The sequence below is a fragment of the Arachis ipaensis genome, chromosome B3 (genome assembly GCF_059453495.1).
Source record: "Arachis ipaensis isolate K30076 ecotype BB chromosome B3, ASM5945349v1, whole genome shotgun sequence".
NCBI classification, from domain to species: Eukaryota; Viridiplantae; Streptophyta; class Magnoliopsida; order Fabales; family Fabaceae; genus Arachis; species Arachis ipaensis.
In genome coordinates this window covers 31,619,417-31,636,830 of record NC_142438.1, presented here as the reverse complement: position 1 = coordinate 31,636,830, position 17,414 = coordinate 31,619,417, and the positions used below count along the sequence as shown (strand labels likewise).

At 36.1% G+C, this 17,414-nt stretch overlaps 1 non-coding gene and 1 pseudogene across 1 annotated transcript; one reads left to right on the top strand and one right to left on the bottom strand.

Annotated features, from left to right (window-relative positions):
• Positions 1–14,468: 14,468 nt before the first annotated feature.
• LOC148570210 (small nucleolar RNA R71) lies at positions 14,469–14,572 on the bottom strand. Its single transcript, XR_015907907.1, has one exon. It is a non-coding gene; the product is annotated as a small nucleolar RNA R71 (small nucleolar RNA).
• A 642-nt stretch (positions 14,573–15,214) lies between these two features.
• Positions 15,215–16,720, top strand: LOC148570209 (uncharacterized; annotated as a pseudogene).
• The last annotated feature ends 694 nt before the right edge of the window (positions 16,721–17,414 follow it).

Below are 17,414 nucleotides of genomic sequence, written 5' to 3'. Positions count from 1 at the left end.
ACTCAGCTTTTGAGGAGGAAAGAACTTGGCTAAGAAAGCCTTGACCAGCTTATCCCAAGAGTTCAGGCTATCCTTAGGTTGAGAGTCCAACCATATTCTAGCTCTGTCTCTTACAGCAAAAGGGAAAAGCATGAGCCTGTAGACTTCAGGATCTACTCCATTAGTCTTAACAGTATCACATATCTGCAAGAATTCAGTTAAGAACTGAAAAGGATCTTCAGATGGAAGTCCATGAAACTTGCAGTTCTGCTGCATCAGAGAAACTAGTTGATGTTTTAGCTCAAAATTGTTTACTCCAATGGTAGGGATGGAGATGCTTCTTCCATGTAAATTGGAATTTGGTGCAGTAAAGTCACCAAGCATCCTCTATGCATTATTATTATTTTCGGCTGCCATCTCCTCTTCCTGTTCGAAAATTTCTGACAGGTGCTTGCTGGATTGTTGTAATTTAGCTTCTCTTAGTTTTCTCTTCAGAGTTCTTTCAGGTTCTGGATCTGCTTCAATAAGAATATTCTTGTCCTTGCTCCTGCTCATATGACAAAGAAGAGGGCACAGAAAAATAATAATAATAGAGATCCTTTTTGCCCAAGCATAGAGGTTCCCTTATGTGAGTAGAAGAAAGGAAGAAGAGAAAATCTGAACTCAGAGAGAGGGTTCGGATTTTTGGGGAGTGAGGGAGAAAGAAGATTTTCGAAAAAAATTTTAAAAAAGAGTTAGTGATTTTCGAAAATAGTTTTTGAAAAAGGTTTGTAATTTTCGAAAATTAAAATTAAAAATTAAAATAATTAGTTAATCAAAAAGAAATTTTGAAAAAGAGGGAAGATATTTTCGAAAATTAGAGAGAGAGAGTTAGTTAGGTGGTTTTGAAAAAGATAAGAAACAAACAAAAAGTTAGTTAGTTAGTTGAAACAAATTTGAAAATCAATTTTGAAAAGATAAGAAGATAAGAAGTTAGAAAAGATATTTTAAAATCAAATTTTTGAAAAAGATAAGATAAGAAGATATTTTTGAAAAGATATGATTGAAATTAGTTTTGAAAAAGATTTGATTTTTAAAATCACAATTAATGACTTGATTCACAAGAAATCACAAGATATGATTCTAGAACTTAAAGTTTGAATCTTTCTTAACAAGCAAGTAACAAACTTGAAATTTTTGAATCAAAACATTAATTGATGATGTTATTTTCGAAAATTATGTGATAAAGATAAGAAAAAGATTTTTGAAAAATATTTTTAGATTTTTCGAAAATAACTAAGAAAAATGAAAAAGATTTGATTTTTGAAAAAGATTTTGAAAAAGATAAGATTTTTAAATTGAAAATTTGATTTGACTCATAAGAAACAACTTGATTTTAAATTTTTTTGAAAAAGTCAAATCTAATTTTCGAAATTTATGAGAGAAAAGAGGAAAAGATATTTTTTTATTTTTTTTGAATTTTTATGATGAGAGAGAAAAACATGAAGATGATGCAATGCATGAAAATTTTGGATCAAAACAATGAATGCATGCAAGAATGCTATGAATGTCAAGATGAACACCAAGAACACTATGAAGATCATGATGAACATCAAGAACATATTTTTGAAAAAATTTTAATGCAAAGAAAACATGCAAGACACCAAACTTAGAAATCTTTCATGTTTAGACTCTAACAAACGAAAAATGCATATGAAAAACAAGAAAAGATGCAAAACAAGAAAATATGAAGATCAAACAAGAAGACTTACCAAGAACAACTTGAAGATCATGAAGAACACATGCATGAATGCAATTTTCGAAAAATGCAAGATGAATATGCAATTGACACCAAACTTAAAAATTCACTCAAGACTCACACAAGAAACACAAAAAATATTTTTGATTTTTATGATTTTCTAATTTTTTTGGATTTTTTTTTTGGTATTTTTCAAAAATTAATTGAAAAAGAAAAATAAGGATTCCAAAATTTTTAATATGAATTCCAGGAATCTTGCCATGTTAGTCTAAAGCTTCAGTCCAGGAATTAGACATGGCTCACTAGCCAGCCAAGCTTTCAGTGAAAGCTCCGGTCCAAAACACTAGACATGGCCAATGGCCAGCCAAGCTTCAGCAAGAACATGTGAGTAATTCATTCAATTTTAAGCCAAAACCTCAGTCCAAAAGAAGTTAGACATGGCTTTACAGCCAGCCAGGCTTTAGCATGCTTCATAAAATACTAGAATTCATTCTTAAAAATTCTGAAGAAAAATATATTTTTGAAAACATTTATTTTAAAAAAATTTTTTTTTCGAAAACAGATGAGAAATTTTTGAAAGATTTTTGAAAAATTTTTGAAAATAAAACAAAAAGAAAATTACCTAATCTGAGAAACAAGATGAACCGTCAGTTGTCCAAACTCGAACAATCCCCGGCAACGGCGCCAAAAATTTGGTGCACGAAATTGTGATCCCCGGCAACGGCGCCAAAAACTTGTGCGCACGTCTTACTAATTTGTTTCTCATTCACAACTTCGATACAACTAACCAGCAAGTGCACTGGGTCGTCCAAGTAATAAACCTTACGTGAGTAAGGGTCGATCCCACGGAGATTGTTGGTATGAAGCAAGCTATGGTCACCTTGTAAATCTCAGTCAGGCGGATATCAAATAGTTATGGAGTTTTCGAAATAAATAGAAAATAAGGATAGAAACACTTATGTATATCATTGGTGAGAATTTCAGATAAGTGTATAGAGATGCTTTCGTTCCTCTGAACCTCTGCTTTCCTGCTGTCTTCATCCAATCAATCCTACTCCTTTCCATGGCTGGCTTTATGTAAGGACATCACCGCTGTCAATGGCTACTTTTTATCCTCTCTGAAAAATGGTCTGATGCGCTGTCACTGCATGGCTAATCGTCTAGAGGCATCACCCTTGTCAATGGCTGCATCCCATCCTCTTGTGAAAATGGTCCAAATGCTCTGTCACAGCACGGCTAATCATCTGAGGTTCTCGATCATACTGGAATAGGATTCACCCTCCTTTTGCGTCTGTCACTACGCCCAGCACTCGCGAGTTTGAAGTTCGTCACAGTCATTCAATCCCAGAGTCCTACTCGGAATACCACAGACAAGGTTTAGACTTTCCGGACTCTCATGAATGCCGCCATCAATCTAGCTTATACCACGAAGATTCTGATTAAGAGATCCAAGAGATACTCATTCAATCTAAGGTAGAACGGAAGTGGTTGTCAGGCACGCATTCGTAGGGGAATGATGATGATTGTCATGTTCATCACATTCAGGTTGAAGTGCGAATGAATATCTTAGAAGCGGAATAAGTTGAATTGAATAGAAAAACAGTAGTACTTTGCATTAATCTTTGAGGAACAGCAGAGCTCCACACCTTAATCTATGGAGTGTAGAAACTCTACCGTTTGAAAATACATAAGTGAAAGGTTCAGGCATGGCCGAGAGGCCAGCCCCCAAAACGTGATCACAGGATCAGAAATACAATCCGGGATGTCAAATACAATAGTAAAAAGTCCTATTTATACTAAACTAGTTACTAGGGTTTATAGAAGTAAGTAATTGATGCATAAATCCACTTCCGGGGCCCACTTGGTGTGTGCTTGGGCTGAGCTTGAATGTTACACGTGTAGAGGTCATTCTTGGAGTTGAACGCCAGTTTGTAACGTATTTCTGGCGTTCAACTCTGGCTTGTGACGTGTTTCTGGCGTTTAACTTCAGACAGCAGCATAGAATTGGCGTTCAACGCCCTTTTACATCGTCTAAACTGGGCCAAAGTATGGACTATTACATATTTATGGAAAGCCCTGGATGTCTACTTTTCAACACAATTGGAAGCGCGTCATTTTGAGTTCTGTAGCTCCAGAAAATCTACTTTGAGTGCAGGGAGGTCAAAATCCAACAGCATCAGCAGTCCTTCTTCAACCTCTGAATTTGATTTTTGCTCAAGTCCCTCAATTTCAGCCAGAAAATACCTGAAATCACAGAAAAACACACAAAATCATAGTAAAGTCCAGAAATGTGAATTTAACATAAAAACTAATGAAAACATCCCTAAAAGTAACTAGATTCTACTAAAAACATACTAAAAACAGTGCCAAAAAGCGTATAAATTATCCGCTCATCATACTGCTGATGGCTCCTTTTGACACATGACCTCAAACCATATGGGCAAAGTTTCGTACGAAACTTCCCAACCTCCAAAAATTGACTCCACTGCCTTCTGCTTTGCTAACCATGCTTTGCAATAACTTATGGTATAGTTAAACTTCGACTGTACTTCTGCAATCATTGATTTCACCTTTATAGATTGGTCAACTTCTACCAACAGCTTGATTGCTTCTGCAATTGTGTTGGAATCCAACTTCAAATGATCTTGAGAAATGGTGGCCTTAGTCCTTATCTCCCAGCAGTAATTTCTGAATATTTTGCTCACCCTGATCAGCCAATCACAACCTGCGCCGCATTGGGTATATTTAGCATAGAATGTCGTCGGTTCTGACTCATGCACCCGATAATCTACACTGCTACATATGGTATAATCTTTCATAGCCTTAATCACTGTCTCCCTAGAACTGAATTCCATTCTGACGGCGAATTCACTATCTGTCACAAGAGAAAGTTCTGCTGCAATCACACTACAAAATTTATATTTTGATAAATAATTCATAAATACGTGTCTTAATAATAAAATCTATCTATGATCCATAAATCAAGTATAATCATTCAAAATTTAATAAATTAATAAATTAAGTCCTCAAATGCTATTTAATAAATTAATAGCCACACAAGAATACGAAATAATAAATTCCTCAACATACATAAATACTTGATAAATAAAAATTAAATAGGTAATTATATGCTATATTTTACCTATCTACATAATCCTTAAATATTTGTCTCAAACATCAAAATCTATGTACAAATCATAATTTAAAATTATTACAAACCTGCATTTATATATTGAGAAAATTCCGGTGCATGCATGGCCTCCAGATCCAACGACCGCATGAATCTCAGCTCCTCAAACGGATGCTGGTTTGCTAGTGCATTTGCCACATCCGCCATGTCTGCCGCCAATATGTCATTGGCTTGATCTTCATCTACACCCGGATCAACGACCTCATAGTTGCTTTCAAACTCTTCCTCACTATCACTGTTATAATCTTCCAATTCAATATCTTGGTTCGCTGCAGATTACTCAAACTCAATATACAGCTCAATGAACGATATTAGAGACCGACTTTCAAGATATACTGAAAACATTTCTTGCATGCTCGCTTCATCGGTCACGTATTTCGTTTAAAATTGAACAAACCGACCAAATATAGATATAGGATATCTGAACAAAATACACGACACTCTCCTACGTATTTGAGAATCCATCTTCTTACAAATCACACATTTTAGTTCTTCAAATGACAGTGTAAATAGATTAATAATATCTAATGGATTTTCACATACAAATTTCACTCCTTTAGATGTTTATAATAAAATCTACCTGTGATAATATACTTTTAATATAACTCTATCATCCATGATAATATACTCACATTGAACACTCTCAACTTTGGTATTAATTTTTTTTTCAAACACCAGAGAAGACGAGAAGGAGAAGAGAGGAGCTTCAGAAGATTTGAAGATTGTGACAAGAAGATGAAGTGGAGAGCTCGGTTAGGGTGTTGGTATATATATACATTGAAATCAGGCCGTCTGACTGCATTTCTAACCGTTCCAAATTTTAGAAGAACCTAAATCGGACACTCCAATTCGAGTTATGTCGCAGCAAACAAAATTTGCATGCATGAAATTGGTGGATCTGATTTCGTTAGCTTAAAAATTTTTTGTTTTGCATGTATGAAATCGGTGGGTTCAATTTTCTTGTTCAAAAAATTTTTGCTTTTGCATGCCTGAAATTGGTGGGTCCGATTTCTTTGTTCAAAATATGTATGCTCAATACAAATCGAACAGTCCGATTTGTGATCCTCTCTCTCTTCAAAAAAATCGGACCGTCCAATATTTTTCCCGTCAGTTCACCACCGTCACACCAGTGTATAACACCCCTAACGTCCATAACTCTGCGTTACACCACCCTAAATTTCATATAAAAAAAATAGCCTAGTATTTGAAGGTTTTTTCATAATGCAATAAATTAATATTTTTGGACAAAAAATAAAAAAAGAAAAAAAATAATGTGTTGTAGCAACAATAGTGCATATACCATCAAAGTATATGAATTTAAACATTTTTCACACATCACCCCAACAATTTATGTGTGAATTTATAAAACTCTATATATTGTAGCAATTTATATAAATTAGATACATGACCAAAATATAATTGTTTTTCAATTATTATATTTGGATAATATTAAGTTATATTTTATTTAATTATGTAATTTGTCATAAAATCTACCATTGAAATAGAAATTTATATATAGTAGATCATTTGTATTTTTTAAATCTATGTAAAATTAGTTGCTATACTTCTTTTTTTTAATTTTTTGAAGATATATAAGAGATGTATATTTAAAAAAAAGCTGATATATATATATATATATATATATATATATATATATATATATATATATATATATATATATATATTAAAAATAAGAATAAACTATTAAAATGGTATCTAAAAGTTTATGTCGCTGACAAAAATAATTCTTATAAATATAGATGACAAATAAACTCTTAAATAATTTGAAAATACTAATAAAATAATAAATAAATATTATATTTTTTATAAGTGACCAAAAATTGTATTTAATAAACGATATATTCATTTAGTAATTGAGAGCTGTTAAATGACAATTTAATCAAATACGTCAAATCATTTAATGATTTGCAAATATCAACTTTATAGGATTTTTTTCTGTTATAAAATAAAAAAATTCTTTATTTCCAAATAAAAATTATTCTAACTTTATATTCTGAAATCCTTTTTTTTTTTTTTTTTGCGTCAAGGGCAAGTTCGCCGTTCTCTTTGGAGAACCTTGTTATTTTCACAAAGTTCGCCGTTCCCCTCAACGAACTTCATGTTAGATGTGAAGTTTGCCGCCCCTCAGCGAACTTCAAGTAGACTTGCCAAATATAAAAATCCGTGGTCCCCTTCCGTTTTTACTTTTTCACTCTTCCTCACTCTTATCCTTTCTTCTCCTTTAATACTTTTCTTTCTAAACATTTTTGAACGTTTTATCTCTTCAATTCATCAATTCCAGGAAATTCTATCCTTCTGTTTCCTTTAAATTTAAGTTATTGTTGTATTATTTTATGGTTTTAACATGTTTATTTTATTAGATTAAGTTTTCTTGTTAGTTTTGAATTTTAGTTAGTTTGAGTATTATTTAGTTTAATACACTACAAGAAAAATGTTAAGTGTCGTCGGCTTTACTGTGCGGATGATAGCGGCGAGTTTTTCGTTGGATTTACCGTCAGTTACCACCTCGAATTCGTTGGATTTTTTAATTATCGACGGATTTGGTTTTTCGAGGTAACTCTGCCAGTAATTTTTTGAGAGAAAATAAATTAAATTGGCGATTAGTCACCATCGACTTTAGTAAAACGATGTGTTTTGGTAACTCGAAATGGTTTATAGTCAGAATTTTCTGATGGTAAAGGTGGTGTAAATTCAAATTACGAATCCCTTCCCCCTCAATCGAACCCTCACTACCATCCCTCTCTCTCTCGCGTTCCAGCCGTCGCCGCCGCCGCTGCCAAGACCACCGCTGTCTCCACCCTCTCCTTGTCGCCGTCAACCCCCCAACCCCTGACACCTCCTTCCTCTCCTTCTTCCCCTCCCTCTCAATGCCGCCATGGTCCTTTCCTCCTTCTCCTTTTGCCATTCTCAGCCCATATCCTGCAGCTCCCTACTCCGACGACAATCCGGTGCCGTTGCCTTCCTCCCTCCTTCTTCGTTGCTTTCTGCACCCTACATTCAAGGTACTTTGTTTGAACTTATTTTTAAATCTTGTTAGTTAGTTTTAGTTCATTAGATTGGTTTAATTAGTTTAGTTAATTTAATTTAGTTATTTTAGTGGATTTAGGTAGTTAGGATAGTTTAGTTTAGATTTATAGGTTCTAAATTGTTGCTGAAAATGTCTGAAACTATTCCGAGTTTGCTTATTGAATTAATGGAGAAATTGCGGCTGAATTTTTTGGTTAATTGTTTGATTGTGCTCATTCAGTGTGTTAATTACTATTTTGTTGTTTTGCTATTTTGAATTAATTAAACTGCTGTCTAATGAATTTATAATCAACGCTACTTACTTTTTTTATGTCATTGATGTTGAATTTTGTTAATTGGTATTACACAGATTACTCGTTAGTGTTAAGTTATTTTGAAATATTGAGATTGTTGCTGACGTTGTTGCTGAAATTGTTGTTGAGATTCAATAATGGAAAAATTGTTGCTGAAATTTTTTTATAATTTGATATTTGCATACTTGACGACAGGTAGAGGTGCTATGGATCAGGCTGCTGGTCATGACCGTAGCCATGGTCGGGGTAGAGGGAGGGTTTCTGCCGGTACCCCAGGACTTCTGGATCCTCTCCCTCTACTCCGATCACCATAGTCACGCCACACGTTGCGGGGTTAGCGCACCAGCCGCTCATCATGGTCCCTAACACCAACTATGTGCCTCCGTCCACGTCGGTGACGCCACCTCTGACCGCTCAAATCCCGCATCCATGGCAACACCGATTCGAGTAACGGATGCCGCAGCCTCGGAGTCCAGCCACGGAAGTGAGGCAGTAACTGATGCCCCTCCACCACCTCCCACCACACGGTTGCGCATTTGGCCTGATGGCGGCATATGATAAATAACACGTTCAATGCTCATGTATTTCCTATTTATGGTTATTACTGAAAGTACTTGAATTGTTTCTAGTTTAGTTGATTTAAGTGTTAATTGCTGGTTATTGTTTTCTAGTTTTAATGATTATGATTCTTGTTGATGCTAAAAGTTCCTAAAACCTTATTTCTGTTTAGTGGATTTAGGTTGACGTGGATTGCTACTTATTATTTTCTAGTTTCAATGATTATGATTCCTATTAATGATAAAAGTTCCTGAAACCTGATTCCTGTTTAGTGGATTTAGGTTGATGTGGATTGCTGGTTATTATTTTCTAGTTCAAAAGATTATGATTCCTGTTAATGTTGAAAGTTCTTGAAACCTGATTCATGTTTAGTAAATTTAGGTTGATGTAGATTGCTGGTTATTATTTTCTAGTTGTAATGATTATATGATTCCTGTTATTTGTGAAAGTTCCTGAAACCTGATTCTTGTTTAGTGGATATAGGTTGATGTGGATTGCTAGTTATTGTTTTCTAGTTTTCATGATTATGATTCCTATTATTGCTGAAAGTTCCTGAAACCTGATTATGATTAGTGGATTTAGGTTGATCTGGATTGTTGGTTATTGTAGTTTTCTGGTTATTCTAATTATGATCTTCACCCACGTGACGCCTACGAATAAGCTCAGGCTAGAGTTTAGGGAGTTGCTGGAGCGGATGTATAGCATATAGAGACTCAGATAGAGGTGTACCAGGCCCAGATGCACACCGCTGGTATCGGCCCTACTGGTGGTAGCGGTCCTGCTGTAGGTGGCAGTGGTAGCGTAGGTGGCACACAGACATCGTCACCGCTGACTCAGGGCCACGGGACTAACGACGAAACTACTTAGATCTGTAGATATTAGGTTTTTGTTTTATTGTTTCATATATTTATTTGATGTACTTAACTTTTATTTAATTTGCACATTATATTATTTATGAATTGACCACTAATTGTGTAAAAAAAATTTAATTTAAAATTAAAATTGACAACTTATTTCAAATATTAAAAAAAAAAAAAGAATTTATCGTCGGAATTGCCGATGAAATAATCTGATGGTAATATGGCACGAAACAACATATTTTTTATGTTAACATCACTGTCAGAAAAATTTGCCGGTAACCAATTGATTTTCCGTGCAGGTGATCCATCAGAGAGTCCGACAGTAATTACCATCGGACGAAATAAATCCGAGGTAAATATTTACCGGCGAGGTTTATACCGTCCGATTATTTTCGACGGTAAATCTAACGGTACTCAACGTTTTTCTTGTAGTAATAATTAGATGATATAGTTAGTTTAGATTATCATCTATTGTTAGTTTAGATAATGTCAAACGATCATGTAATTAATGTAGGAGATTAATAAATGTTAGCTAATGAAAAAATTTATTTTGATTATTGTTTCAACTAATTATGATTTAGAGTAAAATTATAGTTATAGTTTATGGTCTAAGTATTTAGAGTTTTTAGACTTATTTCCAATATGTTTGATAATAAATTAGTTAATTTTAAATTATTTTATTTAGATTATTATTTCTATTGAACTGATTATTGTTTATAATTAAATTATAGTTTGTGGTTTAGGTATTTTGATTTAGTTTCAATATGTCTAATAAAAATTGAGTTAATTTGAAATTATTTTATTCTAATTTATTTTATTATAGTGTAGTTTCATGGTGCAAAATATGTTAGGGTACGAGGATACCCTTTATAAACGAGATCAGATTGACTATATTGCTGTCAGACTTGGCCGAGCGTGATATATTTTATAACTTATGTATTTTATATGTTTGAAATTTGTCTTATTACTTGTGGACTTCATTTTGTTTGACTAATTGATTTTTCTGGTAGGCACCTCGAGTCTTATGTACAAGAAGGAATTTACTATAATGACCACTCGAGTAGATTAGGTCACACCTTAAACGAGCAGGATTTGAGCATGTGTCATATATGCTAAAGTGGGACCGTGACTGGGTTGGTCTCTACTTTGATTGAGAGATGGTGACCTGAGTCCCATACTTTTCACCTATCTTGTGTGGAGATGGCTATCACCCTGCATGACGTGACATATCAGTTGGGACTCAACGTTGATGGAAATATAATTAGTGGCTGTATCAGTGGGTGGGAGCAGTTCTATGATGGAAGATCTATTGAGGACCTCTGTCAGGAGTTCCAGGGTGTTGTCTGGGCCTCATGATGGACAGTCACAAAATAAGTGGACTATCAATCTTACTTGGTTTCAAAATATTATTTGCGGGCAGTTGGAGGAGCACCCGACGGAGGAGCGCCTACTGCATTATACCAGAGGATACATCATGCAGATCATCGGAATATTCTATTTTTGGATGCCTCTAACTCTTAGGTGCATATGAGGTGGTTGCCTCTATTAGATGACCTTGATCAATGTGGGACGCTGTCATGGGGTCAGCTGTGTTGGTGTGGCTTTATTGCTAGATGTTTCGTGCCATGAATTACCGTCAACAAAACCTAGATAAATGCAGTGGTTTGCTTCTCTCTTGGACATATCATCATATACCTTTGTGTTAACCGGATGGATTTGACCAGCGTAGATTTTTCTTGATTGAGAGGAATTGTTATTTTTTTATATTATTTCGTAAGTTAACGAAATAGTTTTGTGGTTTTTAAATATTCGTTGATGTTATAGGTGGGTGGGGTTGGAGCCACCTAATGATAGAGTTGACACTAGGCTTCAACAGTAGAGACGTGTCCTCAATGGGATCGGTATCTATAATGTAAGTCATAAATATTTAAGACATATAATTGAATATTAGATAATTTTTCTTTGTGTATATCATATTTGTTGGTATATGTGAACAGGTTGACTGGACGCCATATGCTAACCCACTCATCCAGCATATAGTTCCACAGAGGATTGCTGAGTCTAAAGTCTTTGCTACAATAGTATGCCCGCTGTTGTTCTTTGCCATCATCGAGTGGCATCAGGTAGATTGCGTTGTGTGTCAGTTTGGTGGCCTCCAGCATATTCTGACCAAGCCACTGAACATCGACGAGATGCATGGGTACGATGAGAGATTCGACAGAAGCGAGTAGTACCCTGATTTCTTGGGGGGAAGGGTGATGCGTGAGCATCTTGTCTATCTTTTCCTAGTGAATTTGCATCTAATTTGTTGAGTTTAATTAAGAATTAATTATATTTTAGCCACTATGGATGCTATTTTGAGTTTTGTGCAATTTTATTTAATTTAGGTAGCATTCGGATGGATTTGATAAAGTTTTTGCAGAGAAAGAGAAGAAGCCAAGGAGATGACCAGCGAATACCGACGCGGACGCATGGCTCACGCGACCGCGCGGAATGGAGGAAATCGCAATGACGCGATCGCGTGCCTGACGCGATCGCGTGGACTGGAATCTGCACAAATGACGCGAACGCGTGGACGACGCGGACGCGTCACATGCGCCACGTGCAGAAAATGCAGAAAAACGCTGGGAGCGATTTCTGGGCTGTTTTAACTCAATTTTCAGCCCCGAAAACACATATTAGAAGCTGCAGAATGGACGGAACAAGTGGTCCCCACCCATCAACTGAAGATCTGCTAATTAATTCAAATTGAAATTCAAATCTTAAATTAGGAAAAGATATTATTTTAAGTTTAATTTTAAATATTAGATTTTAAATTTATTAGGATTAGTTATAAAAAGGGATCTGATGCCATCAAATTGTAACTCTGTACATTTGGACCTGAATCCTTATTTTCTCTTTTCCATGAGCAACTAAACCTCCGCTGTTAAGGTTAGGAGCTCTGTCTATTTCTATGGATTAATTTTATTACTTTTACTATTTTAATTTATGTATGGATTTATAATTTAAGAATTGTTTTCGCTCTTTATTTCATGAATTTGGGTGGAACGGAAGTATGACCCTCTTTCTATTTGAGTTCTTGTAAAACTTGGAAAAGCTCTTTACCTGAACAACAGCTTGAAAACTGTTTCTCCTAAATTTTAATTATCTGAATTCAATAGGATACGTGACATATAATCCTTTTACCTCTTGGATAATTAGAGTTTTTGTGGCATATAAACTAGAAATTGATTATCACCCTCTAATTGGAATTAATTGACCAAGGAATTGACAGTTAATGAATTTTAGAGGAGATTAGGAATGTCTAAGGAATTAGGGTCTAGTCACATACAGTTTGCCATAAATTAAATCCTGCATAATTAAATTAGTTAGTAAGAAAAGTTAATCTGGAAAAATAGATAACTCTGAACCCTTAACTATCTTTATCTTCATATTTTATTCCCAATTTATTTATCTGCCTGTCTTTAATTTTTTTTATATTATTTAATGTCTTTTGAACTCCCAAACATTATTTTCTGTTTGTCTAACTAATCCTATCAAACGCTATTGTTGCTTAATCCATCAATCCTCGTGGGATCGACCCTTACTCACGTAAGGTATTACTTGGTACGACCCGGTGCACTTGCCGGTTAGTAAGTGTGGTTGTAAATTACCGCACCAAATTTTTGGCGCCGTTGCCGGGGATTGACTGTGATTGACAACTACTCGTTGTTTGATTGCTTAGATTAGATATTTTTTTTTCTTTAATTATATTCCTTTAGTATTATTATTTTTTATTTTTTTATTTTTCATATTTTTTCTTTCTTTACGTTAATATTTCCCATTCCCCGTATCCCCTGTTTTCTTTTTTTTCTTACTTCCTTTTAATTTCGTTTTTTTTTCTTATTCAAATCTCGTCGTTCTTTCCTTTATTTATTTTTCTTTTTAATTCTATTTTTTTTATTTATTTACTTTCGTGTTATTTTGTTTTTCTTTTATTATATTTTTTATTTTCTATAATTTTTTAGTTTTACTTTATTTTTGTCTAAAAAAATTTATTTAAATAAATAAAAGTAGCACTAATATTTTTCTTTAATTTCTGAAATTAAGTTTGGTGTCCTCTATTTATTTTTATTTTAATTTTTTTCTGTTTATTTTTACTTTTAAAATTTTCGAATTTTTATTTATTTAGCATTTTTAATTTTTTTATTTTACACAGATTACCTCACAGGGACGTCTCTGCACTCTGACGTAGAGAGTCCCATTTTTTTCTTGTTTTCTGCTTGTGTATGCGCAGAAATAGAGACAAAGAACATCTCTTAGACTTTGATCCTGAACTTGAAAGAACTTTCAGGCAACGTTTACAACAAGCAAGACTTTGCAAGGCTGCAGAATCCACTATGGCAAATAATGCTAATGCCAATGTGGTAAATCCGAATGGGGATGATCAACAGAGGAGAGTGCTTGGCTCTTATTCTGCCCCTACTGCGGATCTTTATGGAAAAAGTATTGTGGTGCCTCCTATAACTGCAAACAACTTTGAGTTGAAGCCACAACTGGTCACCCTGGTGCAACAGAATTGCCAGTATCATGGAATTCCTCATGAAGATCCAAATCAGTTCATATCTGATTTTCTGCAGATATGTGATACTGTGAAGACAAATGGAGTGAATCCAGAGGTGTACAGACTCATGCTTTTCCCGTTTGCTCTGAGGGATAAAGCAAAACTATGGCTAGATTCCCAACCAAAGGAGAGTCTGAATACTTGGGAAAAGGTCGTTACTGAATTTCTCACTAAATTTTTCCCACCAAAGAAGCTGACTAAGCTTAGGTTGGAGGTTCAGACTTTCAGACAGAAGGAGGGTGAAACTCTTTATGAAGCTTGGGAGAGATACAAGCTACTGACTAGGCAATGCCCTCCTGACATGTTCTCCAAGTGGACCCAACTGGATATCTTTTATGAAGGCTTAGGAGAGATGTCAAAGATGAGCTTAGATACCTCTGCAGGCGGTTCATTGCACAAGAAGAAGACACCAGAGGAGACTATTGAGCTGATTGAATTAGTTGCAAGCAACCAATATCTCTACTCATCTAATAGGAATCCTGTGAACTCTGAGACCTCTCAAAAGAGAGGTGTGTTGGAAGTAGAAGCTGTTAATGCTCTTCTTGCTCAGAACAAGCTGATGTCTCAGCAAATAAATCTACTTACTCAACAGATGGGTGGCATGCAAGTCTCAGCTATCATCACCCAAAATCCACCACAGGAAGTCTCCTATGACATGGCAGGTAACTTTATGCAAAATGATAATTATGATTATGCTCAACCTTCTTCTGAACAGGTGAATTACATGGGGAGTGGTCCTAGAAATCCCAACAATGATCCATATTCTAAGACATACAACCAGGGATGGAGGAATCACCAAAACTTTGGTGGAGGGACCAACCTCAGAGACCTCAGAACTTCAACAATAGTTCTCAGGGCAGTTTCCAGCAGAACAATGATTTGGAAGCAATATTGACAGGTTTTAGACAGGAAACCAGAGCATCCATCAAAAACCTGGAGATTCAAATGGGTCAATTAGCCACAAAGGTTAATGAAATTGATCAGAGGACCACTAATAGCCTTCCTGGTAACACAATTCCAAATCCAAGAGAGGAATGCAAGGCTATCACCGTAATAAGTGAACAAGTGGCAAGTGCGGAAGCACAATTTATGCAGGAAACCAAGGCCTCCATTAGAAACTTAGAGGTGCTAGTGGGCCAACTGAGCAAGTAAATACTTGAGAGGTCTGCAAGTACATTTCAAGGTGATACAGTGGTGAACCCAGGAGAAGATTGCAAGGCTATTCAATTGAGAAGTGGTAAAGTAGCTGGCTCTGAGACCAAGGCCAATGAAGAGCTAGTTGAAAAGGAAGCTCCAGATGAGAAGAAGGAAGAAGTAGAGCACGCCCCTCCAAAGCGTGCAGACAACACATTCCCAGACTCTCTTGACACTTATCCTACACTGCCAAAGGCTCCTGAGTACAAGCCTAAGATGCCGTATCCTCAGAGACTTCAAAAGGAGACCAAGGACAAGCAGTTTTCAAAGTTCTTGGAAATCTTCAGAAAGTTACAAATCAATATTCCTTTTGCTGAGGTTTTGGAGCAAATGCCTATCTATGTCAAGTTCATGAAGGAGCTGTTGTCAAAGAAAAAGCGTTTAAAGGGAGATGAGACAGTAGTCCTGACTAAGAAATGTAGTGCTGTCATTCAGAATAACTTGCCAAGGAAGATGCCAGATCCAGGGAGCTTTCAAATTCCATGCACCATTGGGAGCACAACCTTTGAGAAAGTCCTATGTGATCTAAGGGCAAGCATAAATCTAATGCCCTTATCTGTGATGAAGAAGCTGCAAATCCAAGAGGCACAACCCACAAAAATAGCATTACAGATGACAGACAAATCTATGAAGCCTGCATACGGATTAGTGGAAAACATCTTGGTTAAAGTGGGTAAGTTCTTCCTCCCAGCAGACTTTGTGATTCTTGACACAGGGGAGGATGAGAATGCCTCTATAATTCTAGGAAGACCATTTCTAGCCACTGGAAGAGCTCTGATTGATGTAGAAGTGGGTGAATTAGTGCTTAGAGTGCATAATGAGCAACTGGTCTTTCATGTCTTCAAAGATGTACATTCAACAGGTGAAGAAGAAAGGTGCATGCAGGCTGAGCTTATTGATCCAAACCTTCAAGAACCCCCTGATGATGCACAGCAGAATTTGCAACTCAAACCTCCTGTGGTGACAACCGATAAAATTCCGCTTGACATCAAACCAAAGTTTGGTGTTGAAACTGCATCATCCACCAAGGAGGAGGTCCCCAAAAAGAAAAAAATACCCAAAGGATGGAGAAACAAAAAGATCCCCACTGAAGGTTTCTCCCCAGGAATGAAGGTGGTGTTGACCAGCAATCCAGCAAGGGTTTATACAGTAATCAAAATCCTCTCTCTGGAGCATATTGAGCTACGTTATGGAGACACAGGAAAGAAGTTCAAAGTAAGGGGTGAAGAGCTGAGCCCCTATGATCCTCCTCCTTAGAGGAGCTGACCGTCAAGCTAGTGACGATAAAGAAGCGCTTGTCAGGAGGCAACCCGATAAATTCGTATCCTTAGCTATTTTTCGTAGTAGTAGTTTTCTTAGTTATATTATTTTATTTTTTTGAGTTCTTACTAATTTTCTGATCATGCAGCTATGTTCTTCCAGGAACCGAACACCTCAAGCTATATTTCAAAAAAAAAAAAGCATCCGACGCGCCAGCGTCGCTGACGCGAACGTGTCATCTAGGGGTGCGAGAAAAAATAAAAAGTTACAGAGAGTTGCGGGGAGTGGCGCCAGAATGGAGCCTTTCGCACAAACGATCCCACGCGTTCGCGTCGTTTGTGATTTTCGTCATTCACGCGGTCGCGTCACCGACGCGATCGCGTGACCTGCAAATTCGACGTAACAGAGCATTTTGGGCAGAGAGTTGTGCCAGCTTAGGGCAAGAAGTGTGCTAAACGCACAAATTTGGTCACGCGAACGCGTGATTGATGCGTTCACGTCAGTTACACATATGGCCATCCACGCGATCGCGTGCCTGACACTAACGCGTCATTATGAAGAATGCGCAACGCACGCGATCGCGTCATTGACGCGAACGCGTCGCTTGCGCTGCCCAGTTTTCTTTCTCTCTCTCTCTCCCAATCCTAATTCTCTCTTATTTTCTTATCCTTTTATTTTTTTCTTTCATTTT